The 11,725-nt window shown below is 45.3% G+C and overlaps 1 protein-coding gene across 1 annotated transcript in view; it reads right to left on the reverse strand.

The window, feature by feature from the left end:
* Positions 1-8,512, reverse strand: part of PLPPR1 (phospholipid phosphatase related 1) — a 242,469-nt gene extending 233,957 nt beyond the window's left edge. The window contains exon 1 of the mRNA XM_019555106.1: positions 8,353-8,512. The gene's annotated coding sequence lies outside the window, so the exon portion shown is untranslated. The remainder of the gene's footprint in view (positions 1-8,352) is intronic.
* Between the last annotated feature and the right edge of the window lie 3,213 nt (positions 8,513-11,725).

Here is an 11,725-nt window from a genome sequence, read left to right on the forward strand (position 1 = left end):
ACCTGGCTGACTGTTCTTCCCAGCAGATGTCAGGGACGTTCAGGTCCCCCATAGGTAAGCAGGGTAGATGAATGCACCCTTCAGCCAATTCTCCTGAAAGAACATTTCTACTTTTTGAATAAGGAATAATAAAAGTTGACTGTGCAAGCGATATCAAGCAAAACTCTTATTCTTAAGGCAGAGAGTAGAGCAAGTATAACATGAAGACCTTCAGCTGACAGTACTAAAGCTTCAGGAAGCTGTGGACATCCCAAATTGTGCCTTATTCTGTTAATCTCTGAAGAGACATTAAGTGATGAAATGCCATTAAGGATAGGTAAACTGCATCTTGGCATAACTCCTCATACCTCTTTAAGTAAAATTAAATGCACTCTCAAGATGGCAGAAATATACTTGGCTGAGTGATGCAACATTGTGAAACATCAGCAGTTTGCAGCTTATACTTCCACTGGGGAGATCTGCATGTCCTCCGAGTACAAGTAGTGCCAGCATGATACCCTTAAAGAATAGCATATGGATACCCATAAAACAGGTACTGTATGAGCAACAGCAGGAGTAGATTCCCTGCACTTCCCAGGTAAGCTTTCTTAACCTGGGCATGGAAGAAGCACCTCTGCAGATGAGTAGCTGGGTACATCAGCCTTGGCAAATCCAGTCACAGTTGCCTCTGCCAAGAGACAAGCCAACTATGATGGCAACTTTTGCCGTACAGCCAGCAGCAAAAATCTGATTGTAATAATGACCCCACACCAGTAAGAGATTCACTTCCAATTCTTAGTCACCTTGTCTATTTTCAGGCTGGTAACCCACAGTTGAAATGCCTGGTGGCCAATTAATAAAAATACAGAGCCATTTGGGAAATCCCTAGGGCCACTTGAGAAAAATGTGGAATTGTTCTTGTGCAACCTGCGTACATATTTCCCTCTCTCTGCGTGAAGATTTCCTAGCACTTAGATTGACATTTTCTGTGCTGTATCTCTGTTACCATCGGTGGGAAAATGCCCAGAAATAGCAACAGATATAATCCTTACACTGAAACAAATGGTGTTAATTTTTGTTTTACTTTGATTTCTATTGAAGTAATATTGTTACACAGTTTGCATTTCAAAGGGAAGCCTCTATTACTCTGACATTTATGCCTGCTGTAGTTGGCATACTATTTTGTGAGTGGGCACTGGGCCAGTTTAACAGGTAGAAATACATCTAGGCATCCCAGAGTCAGTCTCTCTCATAGGTTTGCCATGTTAGACACCAGATTTCTGCAGGTAATGGCTAAATACCTTTGCTTAACTTTGTGTTATATTCAGTTAAGCCATTGCTATGGCTACTTCAGGTCAATGCTGAATTACACTTAAAAGGGACAAAAATATTCTCTGTGGGTACATCACACAAGCTCCTAGCTCCAATAAATCCCATTAGTGATTTGCAGGAAGAAACAATGTACTGTTATAAGGAGTCTCCACCCTTTACAACTTCTTGTACAGCTCACTATGCAAGTCCCCAGACATCTTGGCATATATAATTTCTTAAAAGCCCAGGCAAGATTCCTGCTGAGTCCCTCAGTCACATACAAAAAAACAAAGAGCATGGTAATTTCTCTGTGGCTTTTGCCTTACAGGCATCCCATGCACAATAGCTGCAGAAGGTCTCAACAAGTAGAAAAATCAGTTACTATATAAAATATGGAAAGTAATTACTGAACAAATAGAATAAATTATGATACATGTGAAAATCAAATGTACTTCATCTTTTTTTTGTGAATATTTTACAAGCATGGGTAACAGAAGCAAGCAGTGGAATATAAATGTAATGTAACTAACTGCCTTATGCCATATACACAGATTTCCATCAGATTTGACTTTCCTTCTCTCTCCCCTTTTTATTTATCTAAGCTGATGAACCATGGATCAGGATTCTCACATGGTTTAACTTAAAAGGTATCTCAGCAAAATTATCATTTAAAAAGTGATGAGAATTAAAATTCAAGGATTTTCTTCAAGACTGTGTAGTCCCAGAGAAGTGTCTGAACACATCTCCAATCTGACAAGCTCTTCTGTTCTGAAGAAAAGTAACCTGAGCCTTTCCAGAGTGACTGAAAGGCTAGACTGATTTTAACAGGCTTCACATATACAGAAGAGTTTGCTCACATGAAGCTGTTGTGGGTGACTTACAGTTTTGGGCAGAAACCTCACACAGCTCCTACCATTTAAGTCTTCCTCAACAGAATTGGAAGAAACTGAACTGATACATACATTCTGGGATGTGCCAAATCCTGCACTTTTTTAGTCCATAAGAAACAACAGAAAACTAGGAATCTAACAATTACTACACATTGGTTGCCTTTGTGGTTTTTATGCTAAGGAATGTTGCAAACTTTATCTTTGCCTATAATAATAGCAGATGACTATGTTTAAATAGCATAAAAGTTTCCCTCTATGGGATATCTTTCTGAGCAAGTCCAGCAGGAGTTGGCCCTCTACTTCTTAGACCACTGGAAAGACTAAACAAAAATTGAAAGAGAAATGTTCCATTTGAGGGGTTATTCAAAGAAAAAGTTGAAAAGAATACAAGAATGGCAAAGTAGCCACCCACCTCTCAAAAGGAAAAATGGCATCTAAAAAAGTAATATATATTATTTATTTTCAGTCCACAGAAATCACAGTTAACTTTTATCAGAAATATAAATCGAGATATTAACCGTGCAGCTAGTTCTGTTAGTTAGTTCTGGTAAACACATTGCAAGGTCTTGCATTTATTCCAGTTCTTGGGCCCCCAGAGGGGTTGTGTTAGATTGATGATTAGCACATTTGTGCATGTGGGTCTGTCTGGAAGCTACTATGAGGGGTGGGTATGAGATGAGAATAATGATGGAAGACAAATCTGAACAAAACTATGTATAACACATTTTCTGTGCTCTTTTCCCCTCAGCCCAGAACTCCTTTCTAGCTAATCACATCTTCAATCACTCGTATATTATTTTTAATGTAACCTGCTGGATCCCAGATGCGCACAATGAGCCAAAAAGTATAAGATGTCTTAACATATGGCATCAGCAAAGCCCATACTTTTTAATGTAAATACATTATCTATTGCTGTAAACCCTATTTGATTAAAGAAAAATTACCTGGTCTCTCAGGAGAGAATACTGAAAGATGAACTGAATGCACATTTATTTATAAAAACACAACCACGCGTGCATTAAGAATATCCCATGAACCTAAATACTTCTGCCATCAGACGTGCAGTTTTCCACTCTAGTGTTGCAGATGACCACAAGCAGAGGTCTGATTGTGCATTTTCACTCGGGTATAGGGCACCTTGAAACTGATCCAAAGGTAGATCTCTCTTTCAGGGACTGGGGAAGGGAAACTCAGGGACCAATCAAGTAAAATGGGGCCCAGTTTCTTATTTACTCACAAGCTGTCTTGAATCACTTTGAGTGCAATAAGGGCCTTATTATGAATGAGAACAGCACCCATACAGGCTAATCATTAGGACATTTCAACAGGGAGTCAACAGATAAGCACTTAGGGAACAAAGCCTAATAAGTGAAAAATAAACTAAACAATCCTCCTTTAGAACAACTGGTGATTGGGAGAACTACTCAATCACATACATTCCGCTCCTGTGGAGCAAAGATTATTCATACGAATGAGGACTGCAAGATTCGAATGGTTTTATACATGTTAAACAAAAGCATAAAAGAATCAGGACTAGCACACACGTGGTGTCAGCCATGCTAAGGCAGCAAGGTACCGAAGTAGGTACAGTGTGTATGTTTTTGAAAAATGTTATTGCACACCCCAGTGAAACTCATTAGCCCAAGACAGCTAACGCTGCATAAGATATGTAAATGTAGTATATACATAAATGAGTTGGAGCCCCAGTTGCACACTGCAGCCATAATGCATTGAAACTAAAGATGCAAGAAAATTACCCCCTCGCCCAAACATTTAGTCCTAAAAAGCACACAAGTCAGTGGGAGCTTTGGTAGGTGATGAATGCAGCATCACATCTACCAGTCTAATACTGATGCCCAGACTCCACAGCTTAAGCCTGGGAGAACTTTCACTACAGAGTTCATGAATGTGTGCAGGACTGAAAAACGCAAGGATGTGGAAGTCACATGCTACTAGTAGCTGGGCTCCTTCAATTTCCACTGAATTTGAGCACTGAAAGTGCTTGACACCTCATAGCATTAGGTTGATAATGCCATCTATACAGCGGGCCAAATTCTAAGAGGAGCTAAGCAGTACTCAGTCTTCACTGAATTGCACTAGATTTTTGAAGAACTGACCCAGTGAAAATTGCAAGTGATCTCAACCTCATAGGACAGGAATGCCTTGCTCTCATTCACAACTCATTCACTCACAGAAACAATGTTTTCTTGTCCATCTGCAGCTATTCCAAAGCAAAGCATAGACCAACAGAAAGAAATAATAATCTGGAAGGTACTTCCCTTGCAGGAGGAAAATTATTTTGTACTCCCACAGAAAAAGCAACGTGGATTCAGCATCCTACACTGAATTTTGAAACACACTTGCTTTCCTCCCCAGCACACATGCATATTTTCAACAAAAGCAAGATCAGAAATGAGAGCTTCAGATCTAAATTTCAAATCAGTCAAGACTCTAATCAGACACCAAACCAAAAGATTCTTACTTGAAGGTTTTATTAAACAATTCCATTCCAATCTTTATCACCACTATGTCTGTATCCACTTTTTGCTGCTGCCTATGAATGTAGAATAAATATTTCTAAATAAACAAACTATGTGGAATTAGATCATTTTTGCACAGTACTCTGAGGTCCCAACTATAAAATCAAGACAACACAAGGGGATATTTTACAGCTCAGAGACTTACTGAAGAGAATGGATCCAATGCAATGAGCCAATCCTGTGGACACAGCTGCAAAAGCAGTTCCATGGGCCACTGTCCACCTGCTAGACATGGTCATTATTGCTATTTTATTATTGCATAGGAATAGGTCACAGGAACAAAACTTTTGTAGTTGGAGAAGTTAAGAAGACAGACCTTTAAAATAAAAAGCATGGTCCTTGATTCTGCCATTACATCAAAGCTTGTTGTTACGGAAATGCGAGCAATTTCAGAAAAATCATCATCATCATACCCTTGTTGTTGGACAAAGTAGGAGGAAAAAAAAAAAAAAAAATGAGCTGCAAGATCGAAACTAAGAAACAAAATATGATGATTAGCAAAGCTGCCAGAGAAAATCAGGAAGGAACAGAAAAAAGCTAAGAGTTGTAATGAGTTTTAAATCTATTTAAAAGAAATCCCTTCTTCCCTCTAATGTAGAACTTTCTCTGGCTAAACATCCTATTCATTTAAAAATATTCCCTGGCCACCAGAGACACAGAAATTAGTTCTTGACCTGGCCGGATGATAGACACAAAACTTCCCATTAGGTTCTCCTGGCTGAAGTCAGCCAACCCTAGCTTCCTACAAGGGGTACTTTTTTTTCCATTGGGAAAAAAAGCACTGCCTTAGAAAATGCATGTACAAACAGTGTGCCAAGCATGCTGTTCAGCACTACCTTACCCCAACAACCAACACATTTTTCAACACAACCATCCATATCCACAATACAAGCAAAATTGTGCTGGTTGTGCTGGCTAAAATGCAGTCTGATGCTGTGCAGTTTGTTGAGAGGGGCAAAAAAAGGTCACCTGTATACCCACTGGTAGGCCTTGAGGTGGGGAGAAGATGCAGATTCTCAGCTGATATAAACTGTAACTGCTGAGCTTTACATCAGCTGCACCCCTGATCTCTGGCTTCTGCTAGCCCTGGCCTTAAACTCCAACTCCTCTGTTATATAGTAAATTCACTCCTATGTTCAAACACTTTAAAAGACATCCAAGGCTTTTGGACACACACCCCTTTTGCCTGTAGATAAACGGAAAGGACTATAAGAAAGTAGTAATTTATTAGAGGAAAATAAAATACAAGTTTTCATATTAATAATCTGGGGTAAACTTAAAGCAACCAAATTTCAGAGAGAAAAATCTGGGACATAATACTGGGTACTGGACAGTCTGTTTTGGCCCCATCCAACTGAACAGTATGCAAATGCTGGGCCTGATCAGGGTGCTGCCTGGCCTTCAGCTGGGACCAGTCTTTTTGATTTGGGATGAAAGTCTCTTTTCAGGGAGCTCTTGGGAATAAAGCCCCAAAATTCAAGACTATCCTGGAAAGTCCAGGAGAGTTAGTTGCTCTAACCAAACTGAGCCAGATGTAGCCTAGCAGCAAAAGCACTGAGAAGAAAGCATGACTCAGAGACAATCCTCTGCAGAATAACTCCTCCAGATCTCCTCTTTTCCAGCAGGGATCCCGGAACATACGCTATTAAGAAATGGGCACACCCCAATCACTGAATGCCCAGATAGACGAGCACTCTTGGCCAGCATACAGAGGTACCACCACAGCTCTGCCTACTCCCTGCCCGCTTGCTCACAGTAGGGAGCTATGGGTGAGCAGTTTCTGCTCCTCCTGTGCACCCATCCAAGACCCTTTAACTCTGCTGTGCAGAAGAGTTATTATTCCTACCAATAAGTATTTCTAAAGCATTCATCCAGTGAGACCTTGTAATACACAATTAATAGTAAGTCAGTAAGTGCCATCTCTCCACATGTGGACTGAAGCCCTTTTGAGGCAACCAGTCCCCAAATGTGCACTGCCCGGGAGCTGTGGCAGAGCAACAGAGGTAGGATCACATCCCACAAGACAGTCAGAGTGAAAATAAAAAATAATATGTAAGAAGGCATTTTATGCCTCTGTTTTGAAGTTTATGTTGAGGGTTTGAACGTCATCCATTAGCACTGTCCCTTCCCAATTGTTAGAGACAACTCTATAATGCTGAGAGGAAACCATCTGGGAAGCAGTACCAATAGAATACAACAATAGAAACACAGTGCCTGCCCCTGCAATGCACATCTCTGTGGACCACTCCTGTGAATCCTTATGTCCCAGCATCTCCATGCAAAAAATAACCCATTTCCTTTTCTTCCACCACAATATCCATGTAGCTTCTTCCATGAATCCCCTTCTGGAGCAGTGATCCTTTCACCCACCCGTCCGTCAAACTGATATCAAGAGCTGGAGTCAATCAGAGCAGCTCCAGTAAAGTCAGTGGAGCAACATCAATTCACATCAGCCCAGGATCTGGCTTTTGCCAGACAGAAAACCAACACAGCAGTTACTCTAGGAAAGACCTAAGATAACAAATCTTAAAAGAAAAATCATGGAACCGGCACAACACCTGCTACCATGGCATTCTTCATGCTGCTTGCATATTGTACCCTGCCCCCATCCTGCGTCTCGCCTGTCTGTACCTTTTGCCTGGAAACTCTTCCAGCCAGAAACCGGCTACTCCTCAGCCTTTGTATAGCACTTAAGCACAATGGGGGCCAAGCTCCTGGCTGCTCTGTAGGCAACAGTGTCAAGAATATTCAATTTTAAGAATTTTTTTCCCCTCCTTTTACAAGCTCTCTCCTTCCGAAGGATGCTGCCGTCACAGGCACCTCCAAAAGCAGCAAGGAAATATGAACTGACAAGCTTTTTTGTTTTTTTGTTTTTAAATGCAGGTGCTGACAAAAAGGGGGAGGAAAACCGGGGAGGAACCCCCACCCCCCCACAGAAGCCCAGCCCTGCATGGAGTGGGAGCTCCCCAGCCTAGGCAACACCAGCATCATACAGGCTTCTCCATGCACGGTTGTGGGGGAGGAGGTAGGAAACCCCATGGGCATCCAGCACCACCAGATCGTTCTGCCTGGGGGCAGCGGTAGGGTGGAGAAGAGGCAAGTCCTTTTGTACCTCCGGGAACCGATTTCAGCCAGCTCCCCCATAAGTCATCCTTCATGCCCATTAGTGACCCCAGTGGGACCTCAGCTGCCTTGGGGGAGAGAGAAGGGAGAGCGCCAGGGCAGCCTGCCCCCATCTCCACCAGCTCTTGTCCTACCCAGCGCAGCACAGGACACTGCTCACCCCGCCGAGGCCGGAGCGTCTGGGGCTGGGAGAGCCGGACAGGCGGCCGCTCCATGCGATGTGGGTGCACACACACATGTGCATGCACATGCACACATACCAAGCACCCACCTCCTCGCCCTGCAGACCCCCCTACACATACACGTATGCACACATACAAAGCAGCCGCCCCCTCCCCACACACCTGCACACACACACACACACAAAGCAGCTGCCCCCTCGCCCTGCACACCCCCTTTCACACGCGCACGCAGACGTGCCCGCAGCCCCTGCCTCCATCCAAGGCGCAAGAGGAAAAGTTTGGCGGGGGCAGCCAGCCCCTGCCCCTTGCCCGCCGCCCCGGGCTTACCCGACTCGGAGCAGCAAGACCCGCGCAGGCCGCCGCCGCCGCGAGGCACCATCCCCAGCGCGGGCATGTTCGCCGGGCCGGACCCGTCCTCTCCCGCAGCGCCCCTCGCTCCGCCCTGCGCCGGGGCCAGGTGGCGGCTCCCGCTCGGCGGCGGCGGGCGGAGGCAGGGCGGGCGAGAGGCGGCGCCTTTGTGCCCGCCGGGCGCCCGGCGTCCGCCCCGCGGAGAGGCGAGGAGGGCGAGGACGGCTGCCCTTCGGCGTGCTCCGGCCAGGGCCCTGCCCCCTGCGGACCGGCTGCCCCACGCCGCGGGCTGGGCTGGGCTTGGGGCGGCGACCCAGCGTCGCGCGGACACAGCCCGCCAGCCGCCGGGGCGGGACTGCCCCCCTACGAGCCCCAAACCTGGGGTCTCCCACGCAGGCCTGCAAGCGGCCCCGGGGGGGCACCGGCCCCACACCCCAGGGGGACAGCGGCCCCACACTCCGAGGCAGGGACCAGCCCCATGCCCCAGGGGGCACCGGGCCTGCACCCCAGGGGGGCACCGGCCTGTCCACCTAGCTGTGGGCTCAGCCTGGAGGTCTGTGACCCAGGGCTGTGATTTCCCCAGAAGTAAACGGTGCCTGGCACCTCGCAGGCTCCTTGCAGGGCACAGCTCTTCCCAGATCCCAGCCATTATTAAGAACCAGAGCACACTCCAGTTTTTGTGGAGTGAGATTTCAAGGAGACAGGCAAGGGCCCTGATCCTGGCAAGCCCCTCATAGGCATGAATGGCCCTTTCTCATGTAAGTGGCCACATAGACACGGGTGAAACAGTGCAGTTGGAGTGCCAAGATGGCTGGGATTGGTCCCTTTTTGCAGCATTTTTCTTAGGAGCTGCATGCTTAATGCTTTCTGGGGTTAAATAATTATTTGCACCATACCCCTGGTGTTACACTCAGATTTGTCTAACTCCCACACAAAGCTATTATCATCAAAAGGGAGGTTATGGAAAACAGTAGAAGGAATTAATTACACATTGTTTACAGCTTCCCACGCTGGCCTTTTTATTTTATTTCTTTCTTATCCACGGCACCTACTGGGCCCCAGAGACAAAAAAGATGACCCAGTTAAGTTGTTCAAAGGAGCTAGGAAAACCTGGGTTCAAGTCTGCTCTGCCACTGATCCCCTGTGCCCCTGGGCACGTTACTTAGACACACAAGGTATGTCTGCATCATGCTACAGGCGGTGTCACTTCAGCATGTTTTGCTTACCTGCTGTCACTGCACAGAAATGAAGCATTTCAGCTCCCCTGGGGCTGCACACCATTGCTGCCCTCAAACATGCTAGAAACTCAACTTGAGGACAGTGGTGGTAAGCACCTCCAAAGCGATTTCATTGCCTCCTTCTGAGTTTGGCATGTGCAAGCATGAGTGGGTGGGCAGAACAGGATTGTGTGGGTCCTCAGGAATGGTGGGACACTCCAGAGACATACCTGGGCGGGGATCAGTTCCCCCACCTCAGTTAAATGGAGAGAACAGAACTTCCCTACTTCATAGTACATTGTGAGAATAAGGACACTGAAGACGGAGAGGCACACAGAGACTCTGGTAGAGTAACCTGTCACTAGTGCAGCACTTTTCAATTGCCGATTTCAAGGGATACGACAATGGTTTTCAGGATTACTGTCTCCATTTTACAGATAAGGGATGCTGAGGCACAGACAAAGTTACCATGTGTACCACTGGCAGAGTCAGAACCAAGATCTTCTAAGTTCCCTAGCAAATTTCTGCCCTTAAGTATGCACTATTTCCCACAGTACCTTAGATATACAGAGCTGCCCTATACCTATGATATAAACTGGTTTAGAGAAGAGCTTTGTATTGGAACCTAAACCCTTTTCTTTGGGCAATTTCAGAACCTTTGAGTTACACTGGGGTTCTCCCAGCCTCTCCTCCCTTTCCTATTTGTCTCTTGTGAAGACTTGACATCCCTACTTTATATCATTGGTATGTAATAAACAACAGTGCAAGGGCCTGTCCATGCTCTCTGCTGCTCTGCAACAGGCAGGAAGCAGCAGAAAAAGGTAGTTCTCATGTGCTTTCTTGCTGCTCCTTTGGTCATGCAGATTTCTAACCTGTTTGTCATTTCAGGGAAGCACAGCAAGGGAGGCAGATTTCTTTCTGGATGTGGGTGGCCATGTGTGGTTTGCATGCAACTGCCGCAACAGCAGCAAGAGCTATTTTTAGTCTAAAGTAGGCCAGGCAGCCCCAGAAGAAGTGTTAATAAGAGAAATGTTTTTAAAGGAAAATAAAAATAATAGAGAAAGAGGCCTAAGTGTAACTGCTGAACACGGTGATACTTCAGTGGCTGCTGAACAAGGTAAGCATTGATGTTCAGCTAAGTTGCACCCTTTATCCTAGATCTTCAGACAGGTTCCTCTGATGGTCAGCATACATTTTTTGGCCATGGTCAGACATGTGTGGGCATTTGGTTCCCTGGGTACAACTAGCAGCGGAACACCTTGTGCTGCCACTAGTTGTCCCCAGGGACCGCCTGTGCAACGTATCCTCAAGTTAACCTATGTCAGGTAGGGAGGTCTGGGTCCAGCACTGGGCTGTCTCCAGCAGCCTCATCTGGCAGTCTGGGGGCGCTTTTGGGGCTGCAGCCACTTCACTTGTGTCCTGTGGAGCCTGGCTGGCAGTGGAGTGCAGCTCTGGCTTTGCATGGCACATACTGCCGCCACATGCACCACTGCTTTTTTTTCCCTGCCTGTTTTTTTGACTGGGGGGCCTAAAAAACCTTCCATGCTGTTCCCTTCCATTGCAGTGCAGAGAGCAACTGAAGGTGCAGTTTGTGGTGCCGCAGACATGTCTACTGGATGCAGCCTTTTAAGTCCCGTTGGATTCAGTGGAAAGTAAACACATTATTCATGTGATTGACTTCTTGCATGAAAGGTTCTAATTCATCAAAGCCAAGTGAGGTAGCTAAATCGCATTGAAATTCAATAGGAGTTGGATGCCTAACTTGTTTAAATTCTTTTGAAAAATCCTACTTAAGTTCAGAAGTTCAGTGGGTCAAATTCTGCTTTCATTGTAGTACACATTACCCATGCCACCAGAACTTCTCAGATAACTACCAATGCCACGTAACAGATTTGTTACCTCCAACTGTAGGAGAAGGATCTTCAAATATTCCTGTCTTCCTTCATGTTGTTGTGGTCTTGGACTTAACAGACATGATTATTTATATTTACTTGAAAAGTTTTTCCACATAATAAACATGGAAGAAAAAGCTCTTCACCTTACATTTGCATACAAGGCAATTTCAATAAATACAGTGTCTATCATTAAATTGCTACCAAAAGCAACATGTGCTCTGTAATGGAAACCAACTATGA

Source organism: Crocodylus porosus, unplaced genomic scaffold (genome assembly GCF_001723895.1).
Source record: "Crocodylus porosus isolate Cpor-Errol unplaced genomic scaffold, CroPor_comp1, whole genome shotgun sequence".
NCBI lineage: Eukaryota > Metazoa > Chordata > Crocodylia > Crocodylidae > Crocodylus > Crocodylus porosus.